Genomic DNA, 16,337 nt, shown 5'->3' on the forward strand with positions numbered 1-16,337 from the left:
TGATTTTTTTTCCCCCCTTCTAACTGTCCGTTTTCCATTTTTTGTGGCGGCCCCGATGCACGCCTACACGAGCCATGATTTCAACATGGAACCTCTGGAGTTTTATTGCCAGTCTAATTTTTACAGACGAATTCCAACTCATATTTTACTCATTTACATTTCGGGGGACTTGTGTGATTTACGACACGTCGTAAGCACCGCTACTGCGGCGTAGGTTATCAACATTTGTGTGTGTGTGTGTGTGTGTGTGTGTGTGTGTGTGTGTGTGTGTGTGTGTGTGTGTGCGTGCGTGTGTGTGTTTGTGTGTTTGTGTCTTAGTCCAGTGACACAACAAGCTAATTAGTGCCCGGAATCCAATTTGTTTCAATCTGATTGATGAGCTACTAAACAAGGGGCCATTTTTACAAGAGAACTGTGTTCTTCTGTAACCTTTTTTTACTGCATTCCTGCTGACACGCCATGAAACAAAAGTTCCAATTTTCATCTGGAGCATTCGCGCCTCTTATTAAATTTTAAATTCCATAAAACGACAGCGGCTCCGTGACACCTCGTTCGTGCGTCTCCGTCTGCCACACAACTGGAAGCTTAGCATATGAATCTCAGCCCAGTTTTTTTCCCCCTGTCCGAATGGAACCGTTATAAATTATTAGAAATTTCAAATTAAACTCATCTCTACAAGGTATCCAGCATTAGTCAAGTCCAAGATGGCGCCAAGATCCTATTATTGTGTTTTTTTTTTGTTGTTTTTGTGTTTTTTTTTCATCACTTTGAGTTGTTGTTTGTCATGTGAAATGAATACGATTTGTTTTTCAGCATTTTTGCCACGAAATTCATCAAAGAGGATACTGCTTGCAGGATCTTAATACTTTTCCACCGCTTGACCAAAATAATTGCGCTCAGTTTCATTGTTGCTATTTTTTTCAAACATCCAGTAAATCAAGTTCAATCACAAAGCTTTGGATCAATGAGTGATGCTCTTCTGCTCCTGTCACTTCAGGTTTAGCCGAAGTGTAATCTGGCCGCGTTCACTCGCCCGACGCTATGGTTAATGGAAACCATACCCTGATGCTTTGCTGTATCATCCAACGAGGATCGGGGGACATCTATCACTTTGAGCGGCTGCGCTGCTTTATCAAGGTAATCCTTGTGACTGTCAATCTGTGTGTTGCGGTTGTCGGGCATCAACATTTTTTTTTCTTGTGGAGACACATATCAAGTGGAATAGAAATGAACACCAGGCTTGAAAGTGGTCTGGAAATGTCCTTCACGATGCGTTAGACCAAATGTAAATATAGGTCTCATACTCAAGGGGAAGGACTACGTTCAATAAGGGCAATCATATCATCAAGTACAAAATGAAGGGGAGCCCATGCGTGTGTGATAAAAAGAAAATAAATATATTATGCTGCACGAGCTTCTCCGTTTGCCAAAAATTGTAGCCTGTAGGATGGAATAATGATATAATAACATATCAAAATACAGTGAGACCTCAACTTACGAACTTAATTGGTTCCCAGACAGAGTGTGTAAGGTGAAAAGTGTGTATCTCAAAAAATAATTTCCCATAGGAAACCATTAAAATGGGAATAATCCGTTTCCATTAAATATACTTTTCAACTAAATAAGCCTAAACTACACACAACGTACCTTATTCTATGTATAATAAATGTGCTATTGTACTGTAATGAAATAAATAAACTGCATTGTATCATAAAGTCACTTTATTTACATTTGTGATGGTCATTTATGGCTTGATGGAATGGCGTTGGAGGTCGAAGGTCAAAGGGAATTGCTGTTTGGAAAGAGAGGCGCATTACAGAAGGACTGTAATTAAAAAAATAAACGGTGCTGTAAAATAAAGTTTTATTTACCTTTTTGATGGTCGCCTTCCGTAAGGACTGTTGGTTACTTAACCGCTGGTGCTGTTCGGTCGTGTGCTTCCGCCGAAGATCACTCCGCCAGCCGTGGTGGGTGTGTATTATGAAAATAGTGCTTATTATAAGGGTTAATTTTCATAAATGTGACGTTTGTAAGACGAAAAGTTTGTAAGATTTGGTATTTGTACGTTGAGGTCTCACTATATTTTTTCTGCACATCTCAAGGCACATTGTTCCCCAATTCGAATGACCTAATCTGCAGTTAGTGTTTTTATTTAGTTTTTCAAGGTACTCTTGAACACTTAGCAACGCTAGAAATCGCATGCTAATGACTGTACAACTAGTTGATGGGTCCATTTTTAATGTTAATACTCTGAAGTAACAGATTTTGAAAAATATGCGATGTCAATTTATAGGATTATTTAATGACCGTCATGAAAGACAACTGCCATTAAGCTAACCACATTTAGCCTTTGAACCACATGTGTCAAAGATAAGGCCCGAGGGCTAAATCTGGCCCACCACATTATTTTATTCGGTACATGAAAGCAAATTACATTTGTGAAATTCCATGATGCTTGCTAAAGTCCGAAGCAAAATTTCAAATTTTCACATTTAAACCACAATAACAGTCATTATTTTTTTACCTCAAATTTGAAAACTAGTTATTCATTCATTTATTGTGCACTCTATATATAATATGTGGATGGGTTGAAACATTCTAATGGCTTCCCCAAATTCATAAAAACCCTTGGGAGGAAACCACAATTGCAATGTGGCTCACAGCAAAAAATAAATTTGAACCCCTCGCTTTAAGCTAGGCTAAAATCAAAGCTAAACGAAGCCAAACTGTCGACTCTTCCGGCTCAGCACGTCACTTGGTGAAAAATGTCTGAATTGTGTTAATTATAGTGGTTTATGGATTATTGTGTACCGGTAAGTCCAACATTTTTCATCCTTTAACTCATTCACTACCAGACGATGTTCAAAAATGTGTCCATTCCAGTGCCAGGGTTTTTGTAATTTTCACTCAAATTGCAGGACCCACAGAATATTGAGTTTTAGGACTACATAAACTTTCAATGCAGCTTAAGAAACATTAGACTCTCTTGTTTCATCAGGAAAAAAAGTTAATTCCTAAGTTTTATGGGTCTGGAGTTATCTGAGCTTGAAATGGGAGCAGATGTACAAAATACAATATACAGTAAAGTCTCGTTATATCGATATCGCATATATCGATAGTCCCGGTTATATCGATACTATTTCTATGCACGCACGGAGAAAATTACATGCAAACAGGGTCGGATATATCGATAGTCCCGGTTATATCGATATTTTTTCGGACTCCCTTGAATATCGATATAACGAGACTTTACTGTAATACATACATATTGATTTATATAGCGCTTTAACAACAGCTGAAGACGGAACAAAGCCCTAACAGAGGTCTGACCAGTGCTTTATCTGCACAACCCTGTAAGAAAAACCAAAACCCGAAAAAATATGGGAATGGCGCACCAGGTCATGCTTTTCAATCCCCGAATGAATTCGAGAATTGCAGTGAATGAGTGAACCTTTCGGCTATTATTATGTATTTATTCATTTATTTATTTTATTTTCAAGCACAGTCCAGCGCAGAAACAGGCGCAATTCTTAGACACCCTGAAACACGTTTTTGTTGTCGTCGCTAGCGACTTAGATCGCCGCGGTGCTTTGAAGGCATAGTGGAGCGGTGACAGCTGTGTTGTACGCTACATGTGTCGTGACTCCATGGGTCTCTCGGGAGGAAGGGTCACACTGAAAACTGCATTCACTTCAACCTCGCTCATGCATCACTAGAGGGTCGCATGCCGAGATTTTTATTTTTATTTTTTTTCCTCCTCCACATGCGCACTCATCTATTTCCTTGCACGTCATACCCCACCCCCCAAGATCATCCTGTTTCGAGCTCTTGTTAGGTGCTAATTGATTGATTGTTGTGTAAAAATTTGCAGTAGTGTTGCTAGAAATCAAAGAAATCAAACAAATGATGAGTGACAATGTTGATAAATGAAAAAAAACAAAAAGCGTGGTATGTATTTATGAGTCAGAAAAAAATCTGAATCATCTTTATTGGTTATTATTGAGTATCATCATTACAAAAATGCGAAGAGGCACTATACAGTTAGATTTGGGTTACTGTTTATAGAGTTCAAGGTGACAGGTTGAAGAAGCTGTTTAAAGGACAACCGACACCATTTTTTTGTTTCCTAACTGACATCAGAAAAAACGTTTTCTAGCATCTAAAATACCCAAAAAACGCAGGCTAATATTTTTAGTCAAATGCAAAACACCAATAAACATGACTTAAAGTGTCCCAAAACTGCCACAAAATGAGCTCGGAACTGGGAATATTCAGAAAGTCCCGCCCCTTTGTTCGTGACATCACGCCGCGATACTCCTTCACAAACTGCCTTGCTCCAGAATCAAAACAATGGCTTCAGAGAGTACAGATTCAGAGAAGATGCTTTCTTGTTACTCATCCAGGTATGAATGTGATTCAAATAGTTCCGAAGAGGAAAGCATAAATGTTTGCAATCGATTAAAGAAGTCCTTCCGTATCAATTCGAGCCGTCTGGACTCCAATGTAGCGTCCAGAAAAAGCACAATATAGTGCCCAATCTCCGTTGGAAATGGGCTGATTTGACTGCTGGGAATTTGTGTCAATTTATACCTTCTTTATATGTGTTACCGCAATTGCCTGCGACTCACAACGATTCACCATCGCGTTATTTATGTAGTTTTCCTTCAAATTTTGCGATCAACACGGTGTTTTCAGACGAAAAAAGTACCCAAAATGCATTGTGTGTCGCTTACTCGGTCAGGGGCGTTCCCTCCGTGACGTCACTTAGGACATCGTCATCAACACGAAAACAAGCCTTCATGAATATTCAGCGCAAGTCTTAAAAATGAAAATTCTGCTATATGCGGTGGAATCTTTGTAAAATGCGCTCAGTAGAAATAATTTGAAGTGATTTTACAAATTATGGACGCAACTTGTCTGGAAGTGTCGATTGTCCTTTAAATGTCTGCTGGATTTGGTGCACATAGATCGGAGTTGCTGGAAAAGGTGGTGACCAGGGTGCAGAGGGTCAAGTCGAATTTTGTATTGATCCGAAGGTGTCGGTTGTCCTTTAAATGTCTGCTGGATTTGGTGCGCATAGATCGGAGTTGCTGGAAAAGGTGGTGAACAGGGTGCAGAGGGTCCATTCGGATTTTGTATTGATTCTTACAGTGTGCCAGTCCTCGAGAGTGGGTAGGGTAGTGCCAATGATTTTTTTCCGCCATTCTAAACTGTCCATTAAAGTCGTATTTTGTCCATTTTTGTAGCGGCCCTGAACTGAACCGTGATGGAAGAAGACGGGATCGATTCGATGACAGCATTGTACAAATGCTGTAACATGTTTTGGGGGTCTAACCGCGTCACATCACAAACAAGCAAGTGTTTATCAAGCTGAATTCCAGCCAACGAAAACATGCGTTAACAGACGGATTCGGGCAGGGGGGTGGACAAGCATCAAAACCGCATTCTCCTCTTTTTGAATTCCAACCAGCAATGTGGGTTGGGGAATGGGAGGGACGGGGTGTTTGTGACAGGGATTGAAGCGTCCTGATGAGATCGGCGTGAGAGAGACGCCTTTGTGAATACCTGATGAACACCGCAGAGGGAGTGGCGCTTTTCAGTCCTCCTACTGGTCCTCCCTTGGCCTCCCAACTGCCTCTCATCTCGCTCCAGCAGCCAACAAACACACGTTCCTCCAGATTGCAACCCACCACCACCACCACACATGGACCCAAGGGGTGCCGCTCATGCCAAACAAGGGATTTGAAGATCTGAGAGCTAAACACATGAGACAAACGCTGTCCTCGGAATATAGTCATGCAAATTTCAGATGAAGGTATCGACTGGGCATATTCGGTTAATTGTACGTTGAACGGAGGCGTGGGGGGGGGTGTTGTTATGACTCAATGTTGGCTACTAATTGAAAAGCAGCAGGGAGGAGGGGGATCAGGGGACGGGGAGTGTTGGCTTGGAAGCGCACCTATGGGCTAGTTGCTTCAAATAATTGCATGTAAAAAAAACAACGTATACATTGCACGGTGGTCTTTATATTTGGAAAGCAATACTGTGAGTAGATCATGAGTTAAAGGGATAATTCACTGCGTGGCGATATCCAAAAATGTGTCCACTCCTGTGCCAGGGTTTTTGTCATTTTCAGTCAAATTGCAGGACTCCTAGAATGTTGATTTTTTTTTCGGACTACATAAATATTCAATGCAGCGTAAGAACCCTTAGACTCTCTCCTATCCTGAGAAAAAAAGAGTTAATTCCTAAGTTATATGGGTCTGGAGTTATCTGAGCTTGAAATGAGGTGGCTGTACAAAATACAACACAATACAAATATATTGATTTATATAGCGCTTAAACAACAGCTAAAGCTGTAACAAGGCGCTAACATGGACAAAAGACATTCATATGACCTATAACCCGTATAAGTTGATTGAAAAAAAAGGCTGCATGGATAAAAAAAAAAACTGTGCTAATGTGGTTGCCAAAGTGTGGACACAATTTTATAAAAATTATGTATTTTTTATAAATATATTTATAATTTTTTTATAATTTATATATATTTTATATATATAATTTATAATTATATAAATGGCTTGTTTTTAACTCATTCAATGGCAGACAATGTCCAAAAATGTGTCCACTCCTGTGCCAGGGTTTTTGTCATTTTCACTGAAATTGCAGGACCCCTAGAATATTAAGTTATATAGATATTGATTGCTTTAACAACAGCTGAAGCTGTAACAAAATGCAAACCTGGACAAAGGGGAAATGATGCTCCCGATGTAAGGGAAAAACATTGCCAGAGGTCTGTCCAGCGCTTTATCGGCACCCCGGCAAAAAAAAAAAAAAACTAAAACAAAACCGGAACAAATTCGGGAACGGCATCCACCGTCGCACGAATGTGTAATGGAAAATCTCGCCTCTACCAACATGGCCGCCATCTCACTGCGCTTTTTCGCCTGCTCTAGTCTACTGCTCGTTTACAGCTTTTGTTTACAGATGGCAAGAAAACCCCACATGAAAGCTAAACAAAAGGAAAACGGTATTACAGTAAAGTCTCGTTATATCGATATTCAAGGGAGTCTGAAAAAATATCGATATAACCGGGACTATCGATATATCCAACCCTGTTTGCATGTAATTTTCTCCGTGCGTGCATAGAAATAGTATCGATATAACCGGGACTATCGATATATCCGATATCGATATAACGAGACTTTACTGTATTTGCGGAAAACTGTATTATTTGTCACCACAGGAATCACTAGAAGACATTTAGAAATATATATATATATATATATATATATATATATATATATATATATATAATATATATATATATACAGTAAAGTCTCGTTATATCGATATTCAAGGGAGTCCGAAAAAATATCGATATAACCGGGACTATCGATATATCCGACCCTGTTTGCATGTAATTTTCTCCGTGCGTGCATAGAAATAGTATCGATATAACCGGGACTATCGATATATCCGATATCGATATAACGAGACTTTACTGTATATATATATATAAAATGGCAGTGAATGAATTTATATAGGGCAAGGAGTTTGGAGTTAGAGAAAAAAAATGCTGTCATTTGTAACTGCTGTCAGTAAAATTGCCTGTTTTCCAAAAAAATAAATGAGCTCTGCGGGACATTAAATTTAGATTAAAAAACAACAACATGACAGGATGCATAAAAAAATATATATGTCATTCATTTGCACACGCAAAACGAACTCACTACCGTATCCTCAAACTGACTTATTAGCTTTTGGCTTCAGGAGCATTTTCTGAAACGATGACGCAATATCAACATGTGGGAAATAATAAAATGCCCATCTTTGTTCTCTGGGCACCAGATGAGCAAACAGAGTCTGGTGGAGGATAACAGATGTCGTAAAATAAGACTACATTCACATCTTTGCACTCGCCCCTTTAATGAATTGTTAAAAATCGCCTAAATAGTGTGAAATTTTAACACAATCACTCTCAATGTGACACCCAAATATTGTTAAGACATCTAACAACGAGACTTCTGATCAGAAAGAAGACACATTGCTCTGATTCAGCCCGATTGTGTTTGTACCTTGCTTAATTTAACTAACTTCACCCACTCGGCGAATAAAACCTTTTTTTCCTTCTTTCCAGTGACCTTGATGTTTTATAAACATGTGATGATGCCTTTCACTAAGCAAATTATTCTCCAACTGTGAGACGGAAAATAATCTGACGTGAATTGTTTTAGAGTCTGTTTGTTTGCAGACTAAAAAAAAACATGCTTTCCTCATTAAGATCACCTACAGTGCTGTTACATCAGACTGAAAAGTCTTGGTGAAAAAGAATCACACACGAGGAATTGGATTTAAATATTTTCCGAAATTGGGTGCATGCCCTGCGTCACATTCCGGGAAGCGCCGGTTCATTTGAGGATCCTTCATGGGGAAAAGGAAAACGAAACTGCCAGCAATATGCTGTACAGGGAATTAACTAGAGTGATACCTCGGTTTACGAACCCATTGGCTTACGAACCTTTCGGTTTACAAACGTTAAATTTATGAAAATTTTACCTTGGCATTCGAACTGTTTTTCGGGATACACACGGAACTGCCACAATGAGTGATGTGTCGTTCGCGAACGAGCCCGTTCTCCTAAAATGAAACGGCTTTTTTGGTCCTGTATTCCCCACCCCCAGTCGTCGGTTAAAGCCACGTGATTGGTCAAGAACGCAGCATTGAGCGGGGGGGGGGGGGTGACAGACAGAGTGAAGCCATTCTCCAAAAAACGAAAATGGCTGCCGACATTTTTTTTTGTCCTCTATTCCCCGCCCTCAGTCTTCGGTTAAAGCCACGTGATTGGTCAAGAACACAGCAGTGAGGGGAGGTCGTTTAAACATTAAAGAGACAGGCAGATGACAGAGAGAGAGTGACAAAATGGATAGAAAACAGTGACATTTGGACTCGTTTCAACTATGATAGTTCAAAAGCAGAGTGTAAACTGCAAGATTAAAATATCCCATCAATCATGCTCCTCAAATAACCCGCACAAGCCATCTGTACACTTGATGCAAAAAGCTATCAACCCAGCTAAACAGAACACAATTGATGAGGAACAAGGTAAAATTATCGCAGAGAAAGCACCTAGAAGGGATCATTCCTCAAGATGGAGCAAGAAGGTTACGCTCCTCATCAAGTGTTTAATGCTGATGAAACCGGCCACTCCATTCCATCAAGCCATCAACGGCCATCACAAAGGTAAATAAAACGACTTTATTATATAGTACAGTTTATTTCTTTATTTATAATACCGTAACACATTTATTATACATAAAATAAGGTGTATTGTGTGTAGTTTTAAGGCTTAGAAAATAAAGTAGAAAATTATGTTTTATGGGGACATGGGAACAGATTAATCTCATTTGAATGGTTTCCTATGGGAAATTAATTTTTGGGATACACACTTTTCACCTTTCACACTCTGTCTGGGAACTAATTAAGTTCGTAAGCCAAGGTATCACTGTATTAGATATCAATTAGCTAGCTAGCTAGCTAGCTAGCTAGGTTTCTACCAATTTGAGTTTTTCCGGGTTGAGTGCTCACCCACAGAAAAAACTTATCCAGTGACTGTAAAGTGACTGTTTCGTATGGGAAATTAATTTTTGGGATACACACTTTTTGCCTTACACACTCTGTCTGGGAACCAATTAAGTTTGTCAGCCAATGTATCACTGTACTGTATTTTCTGCACTACGAGGCGCACCTAAAGGAAAATATGTTTTCAAAAGCTTCCCATGCGCATTATAATGCGGTGCGCCTTATGTATGCAAACGGTTTTTAAATATGTCATTTGTTGAAGGTGCACCTTATATTCCAGAAAATACGGTAATCTAGTGACATTCCTGAATTTATTCAGGAATTGAAAAGCATGAGCGCCATTTCTTCTGGTTTTTCTTGCGGAGGTGGGTGCCAAAAAAGCGCTGGTCAGACCTCTGGCAATATTTTTTCGCTCCCACGAGGGGGCAACATTTACCTTTTGTACAGCCACCCCCATTTCAAGCTCATATAACTCCAGACCTAGATAATTTAGGAATTCACTGGGTTTTTTTTGATAAAAGAACAGAGTCTAAGGTTTCTTACGCTGCATTGAATGCTTATGTAGTCCTAAAACTCAATATTCTGTGCGTCCTGGAATTTCAGTGAAAATGACAAAAACCCTGGCACTGGAGTGGACACATTTTTGCACATCGTCTGGCAGAGAATGAGTTAAAAACATAACATTTATATACAGTAAAGTCTCGTTATATCGATATTCAAGGGAGTCCGAAAAAATATCGATATAACCGGGACTATCGATATATCCGACCCCGTTTGCATGTAATTTTCTCCGCGCGTGCATAGAACTACAGTAAAGTCTCGTTATATCGATATTCAAGGGAGTCCGAAAAATATCGATATAACCGGGACTATCGATATATCCGACCTTGTTTGCATGTAATTTTCTCAGTGCGTGCATAGAAATAGTATCGATATAACCGGGACTATCGATATATCCGATATCGATATAACGAGACTTTACTGTAGTATCGATATAACCGGGACTATCGATATATCCGATATCGATATAACGAGACTTTACTGTAATTATATGATTGATAAAAATGATCTAATCTTTATAAAAGGATGTGCACACTTAGGCAACCACATTCGCGCTGTCAGTTGTTTATTCGCGCCCCCTTTTTTTTTCAATCAACTTATACGGGTTATAGATCATATGAATGGCGGAAACTGTTATTGATCTCGGTTGATGTACGCTCGTTTGTTTGGAGCCGCCATTCAAAAGTACAAGCGACTCGACAAAGAGAAGGAGGGGGTGTTGAAACGTTGCACTGTGAAAGAAAATGCCTCGGCCAAGAATCACTGGGACAATTGAGCTATTTAGCTGACTGTCAGCACAAATAACAGAGGTGGCGGAGGATGCTCTGAAATGGAAAAAAAAAGTGAATGAGAGAAGTGACTGTGTGGATGTTGTTAAGGACGGCGTTCATCTGTTGGCGTATTACATTTATGTGACTGACGGTTTTGATATTTTTCCTTATTTCATGGCATTCTTCTAATCGTAATTTAGCACATGAAGCTACTGTTATTCATCTTTTCATTTATGGTTTTATTGTTCTGGTGTTTTTTGTTATTTTAATTGTAAAGCATCATCGGGTGATTTGAATGGCACTTGTAAATTAAATGTATTATTATTATTATTATTATTATTATTATTATTATTATTATTATTATTATTTGGTAGTTAGTTAACAAAGACCATTTTGTGTTTGGGAGCCTTTTACTGAGCAAGTTGCTTGTTCTGTAGCCACAAAGGGACATAAGTCTTCTTGTGCCGGTCCCAAGCCCGGATAAATACAGAGGGTTGTGTCAGGAAGGGCATCCGGCGTAAAAGCTTGGCCAAAACAAACATGCGGATCAAACCTCTAAAGATGGAGGACACTGATTTGCTGTGGCGACCCCTTCAAGGGAAAAGCCGAAAGGAAAAGAAGAAGATTATTATTATTATTATTATTATTATTATTATTATTATTATTATTATTATTATTATTATACAATGACCCACATCATCTTGAATTTTAGGATTACATAAACAGCTTAAGAAACCTTAGAATCTCTTGTTTCATCAGGAAAAAAAAATGTTAATTCCTAAGTTATATGGGTCTGGAGTTATCTATGCTTGAAATGGGGGCCACTGTCCAAAATACGATGCCATAGATACATATTGGTTTATATAGTGCTTTAACAACAGCTGAAGCTGGAACAAAGCGCTAACATGGAAAAAAAATTCTACCCCCTTGTGGAAGGGGAAAAAAATGCCAGAGGTCTCACCATTTCTTTATCTGCACCCAAAAAAAAACACATACACAATCGGAAATGGTGCTCCACGTCGTATTTTCAATTAATTCGTGAATGGCAGTGAATGAGTAAAAAAAAATCTTTTTAGTGTACTTATATACAACGGCTTTCATCCACATGGCTCCAGATGTTCCTGTTCCTGCCGAAATCGCTATTTATGCAGCATTTTATTATTATTATTTTTTTTGTGGCATATTGTTCTGTCCAAACTTTTTAACACGCCGAACGCTTCGATGCCGGCTGGGGACAAGTGTGATTCATTATTATTATTATTATTGTTATTATTTTTATTTTTATTATTATTTAAGCTGAAGGAGTCATTCGTCATGAGATGATTTACCATGACTTTTAACTCAATCACTGCTAGACGAAATGTAAAAATGTGTGCACTCCCTGTGCCAGGGTTTTTGTCATTGTCCCTCACATTCTAGGACCCACAGAATATTGAGTTTTAGGACTACATAAACATTCAATTCAGAGTAAGAAACTTTAGACTCTCTTATATCATCAGAAAAAAATAGTTAATTCCTAAATTATATGGGTCTGGAGTTATCTGAGCTTGAAATGAGGGCGGCTATACAAAGTACAACATAATACATACATATTGATTTCTATAATAATAATAATAATACATTTCATTTCGAAGTTCCTTTCAAAACTCTCAAGGTCACTTTACAGTCACATGATCAGTTTTTCTGTGGGTGAGTAGCGGCAGCCACACGCGCCAGCGTTCACTCACCCGGAAGTAACTCAAATAGATTGAAAGCTATCTAGCCAGCTAATAGATAGCCAATAGCTAGCTATATAGCCAATATGTTTCCTTTTAGCTAGCTAGCCAGCCATGTAGCCAACAGATAGCCAACTAGATAGCTAATAGATAGCTAGCTAGCTAATATAGCACGTAAACAACAGCGCTAACATGGACAAAAGGCAAATGCTGCCTCCTCGTGGGAAGGAAAAAACATTGCTAGAGGTCTGGCCAGTGCTTTATCGGCACCCCAGCAAGAAAAACCAAAACCAGAACAAATTCGAGAATGGCGCTAAACGTCACACTTGTCAATTCCCGAATAAATTCCGGAACGACAGCTAATGAGTTCATGGGGAATCTCGCCCCTACCAACATGGCCGCCACACGACTGCTTTTTTTAGCCTGCTCTAGTCTCCTCCTTGTTGACAGACGGCAAGAAAAAACCCTCATGAAACCTCAACAAACGTAAAACGGTATTATTTGGCATCACCTGATTCGCTAGAAGACATTTATAATGTTTCAGCAAAAAAAAATAAAAATAAAAAGCTCTTGTGTTTCAAGAAAATATCTTTTTGACAGTGCACACGTCAACTTGAGTGCTTTTTCTTTCAAAGCCAAAAGGTTCAACCTCTAGTGAGGTGCGCTTTTTGCCGCCTCTCTACTGATCAGTCACCTGTCCAAATCGAGTTCACTCTTCATTTTGTCAACACAGCAGGAAAAGCTAATGTCAAACAGTCGCAGTCAGAAAATAAGCCCCCGGCGGCAACCGTTATTTCACTTGCCGATGCGGCTTTCTCTCTGCCGCACAGATGCCGAATGGATGTGCTTGCCGTAAGCAAAAAGAATCAAAAATAATAATAATAATAATAATAATAATAATAATAATAGTGATGATAATAATACATTTACTCCTATGTTTTGTTTTTCTACTTCTTTCTTTCCTTTCCTTCTCCTTTCATAACTTTGCTGCTGTGTTACTTCCGGGTAGAGTGAACGCTGGCGCGAATGGCTGCCGCTGCTCACCTGCACAAAAAAAAAAAAAAAAAAAATGTTGTTATCCCTTGACTGTAAAGTGTCCTTGAGAGTTTTGAAAGGCGCTTAGAAATGTATTATTATATAATAATACGTGTATTATTGTATAATAATAATAGAATTATTATATAATAATACATTGAATTTCTAAGTGCCTTTGTAAGGACACTTTACAGACACTTTACAGTAAGGATATTTTTTTTTGTGCGGGTGAGCAGCGGCAGCCATTCGCGCCAGCGTTCACTCTACCCGGAAGTAACACAGCAGCAAAGTTATGAAAGCAAGAGAAAAGGAAAGAAAGAAGTAGAAAACAAAATACAGGAGCTGCTGGAAAGGCAGCCACTCTCGCGACGCCATCTTGAAGTAAAACAAATATAACACATAATATGACAACACAAAGACACAGAGTCATTTGTTCTTGCTGTACCGTTTTTGTGACATGAAGCAGTTCTAGATGAAAGGGGAGAGGATCAAAGCATTCTTTTCAGCAGTGGATCAGGCACGTCATGGTGGAACGTGCACGTCAACTACAAGTGAAATGTCGAAAGCAAACACGAAGCTATAGCATCCATTGACTGAATGATATTGTCTCACGTCTCCTGTCCCACATAAATCCACCTCAATTCCAAGCGACGACAGTTTCACATACGCATCGGCGCTCTGCGCTGACGCTACTATAGACTGAAAGGATGAAATCAATGCTCCAGATTCATCTCGCGTTGACATTAGGGGGCGATTCGAGGGTCGTGTAATTCAAGGGGAGCCGCGTAAAAGACAAGACAACAACAACAACAACAAACCTCTTCGGAGGCCGCCTGTGTCGTCACGTCATCCTTCAGGCTGTAAGAAATGGATGTGTTTCATATCGCCGCCTATAATATCTGCAGGGCTTTTCCATTCACCTTCCCAGCAGGCACGTGCCGCTCTATTAAAACTGTCCATCGTCTTATTTCGGCCTAGTACCTGCAAATAGAGGCCTGAGAGTTGAGGGAGTTAACACGTGAGAGCACCGTGCTGTCTTTCAGTTTTTTAACACTGTATGGCTGCACACCCCCAAAAAAAAAGTTTGTGTAGTGAAGGAAAACAGGATTTTATCTCACAGGCTTTTGGACAAGCGGTCCATAGGGAGCAGCCGTATTCAAGCATCCAGAAGGAATGTCAACATATAAACAAGAGAAATTATTCGGATTTTTTTTTTTTTTTTTTACGCCAAAGTTTGAGCTGTTTTTTGGATCATCTTTCAAATCTTACCGTTAGAAATTCAAAAAAATCGCTAATGTAAACAAAAAAACCATGGGGGAGAACACTGGTTGCCCATATTCATTTCTCGCCATGTGGCAGGTGGAAATTTTACCAAGACGAAAACAACAAATAAAATACCTTCACCTTTTCTTGATATATTTATTTCTACCCCCAACTTATTTTGCATTCCGAAAAATCAAAAGATTGTGACTATTATGACTCAGACAGGGGAGAAAAAAACAGGTGTCATTTCCCTGAGTCTTAAATTTACATGATGGGTGGAAACTGATTATCATATTACACAAACTTGTGACAATGTCACAAAGAGACCCAAGTGGCAGAGGTGGTTGTGTAATTTAGACCTTTGTGGGTGAACGAGCATAAACAAGACAACCCTCGCCGCCTGGATTGGAATACGTTTAGAAACGTGTACCAGCAGGGTGCAAAAGAAAATCTTTGCACATTCACCTCACTTATTTATTCATGCGTAAAAACAAGGCTACAAAATAGTGAGGGGGCAAGGGTGTGGGCCAAACATGAAATATCTTTCATAATGGGAGTGGCAGGGGACTATTTGTTCAAAATGAGAGGTCAGTACATTACTTTAGAAAGGAAACTACAGTGATAACTTGGCTTACGAACTTAATTGGTTCCCAGACAGAGTGTGTAAGGCGAAAAATGTGTATCCCAAAAATTAATTTCTCATAGGAAACCAGTACAATGAGAATAATCCGTTCCCAGGTGTTCATAAAACATTTTTCAAAACAAATGTTCTACTTTCTAAATTTCTAAGCCTTAAAACTACACAAAATTCTTATTTTATGTATAATGAATGTGCTATGGTATTACAATGAAAGAAATAAACTACTGTATAATAAAGTTGTTTTATTTACCTTTGTGATGGTTGTTGATGGCTTGATGGAATGAAGTGGCTGGTTCCCTCAGCATTAAACACTTGATGAGGAACGTAACATTCTTTCACCATCTTGAGGAATGATCACTTGTAGGTGCCTTCTCTGTGATAATTTTATCTAATTCCTCATGAATTGTGTTCTGTTTCGCCGGGTGGATAGCTTTTTGCATCAAGTGTACAGATGGCTTGTGTGGGTTGTTTGTGGAGCCTGGTTGATGGGATATTTTAACCCTGCAGTCTACACTCTGCCTTTAAACTATCAAAGTTGAAACTGTCGCCTGCCTGTCTCTTTAATGATTAAACCACCTCTCCTCACTGCTGCCTTCTTGGAAAATCACCTGGCTTTAACCGTTGACTTGGGGCTGCCATTTTCTTGTGAGGAGAACAGGCTTGTTTGAGAATGACACATCACTCATTGTGACAGCTCTGTGTGTATCCCGAAAAATAGTTCGGATGTCAAGGTAAAATTTTCATAAATTTAACGTTTGTAAACCGAAAAGT

General features: G+C 39.2%; 1 long non-coding RNA gene across 1 annotated transcript in view; it reads left to right on the forward strand.

The window, feature by feature from the left end:
• The first annotated feature begins 1,003 nt into the window (after nt 1–1,003).
• LOC148898745 (uncharacterized) overlaps nt 1,004–16,337 on the forward strand; it is a 30,356-nt gene continuing 15,022 nt past the window's right edge. Inside the window, exon 1 of the long non-coding RNA XR_016114838.1 lies at nt 1,004–1,137. This is a non-coding gene — a long non-coding RNA (uncharacterized LOC148898745). The remainder of the gene's footprint in view (nt 1,138–16,337) is intronic.

This window comes from Hippocampus bargibanti, linkage group LG04 (genome assembly GCF_051943395.1).
Source record: "Hippocampus bargibanti isolate YZ-2025 linkage group LG04, ASM5194339v1, whole genome shotgun sequence".
Lineage (NCBI taxonomy): Eukaryota > Metazoa > Chordata > Actinopteri > Syngnathiformes > Syngnathidae > Hippocampus > Hippocampus bargibanti.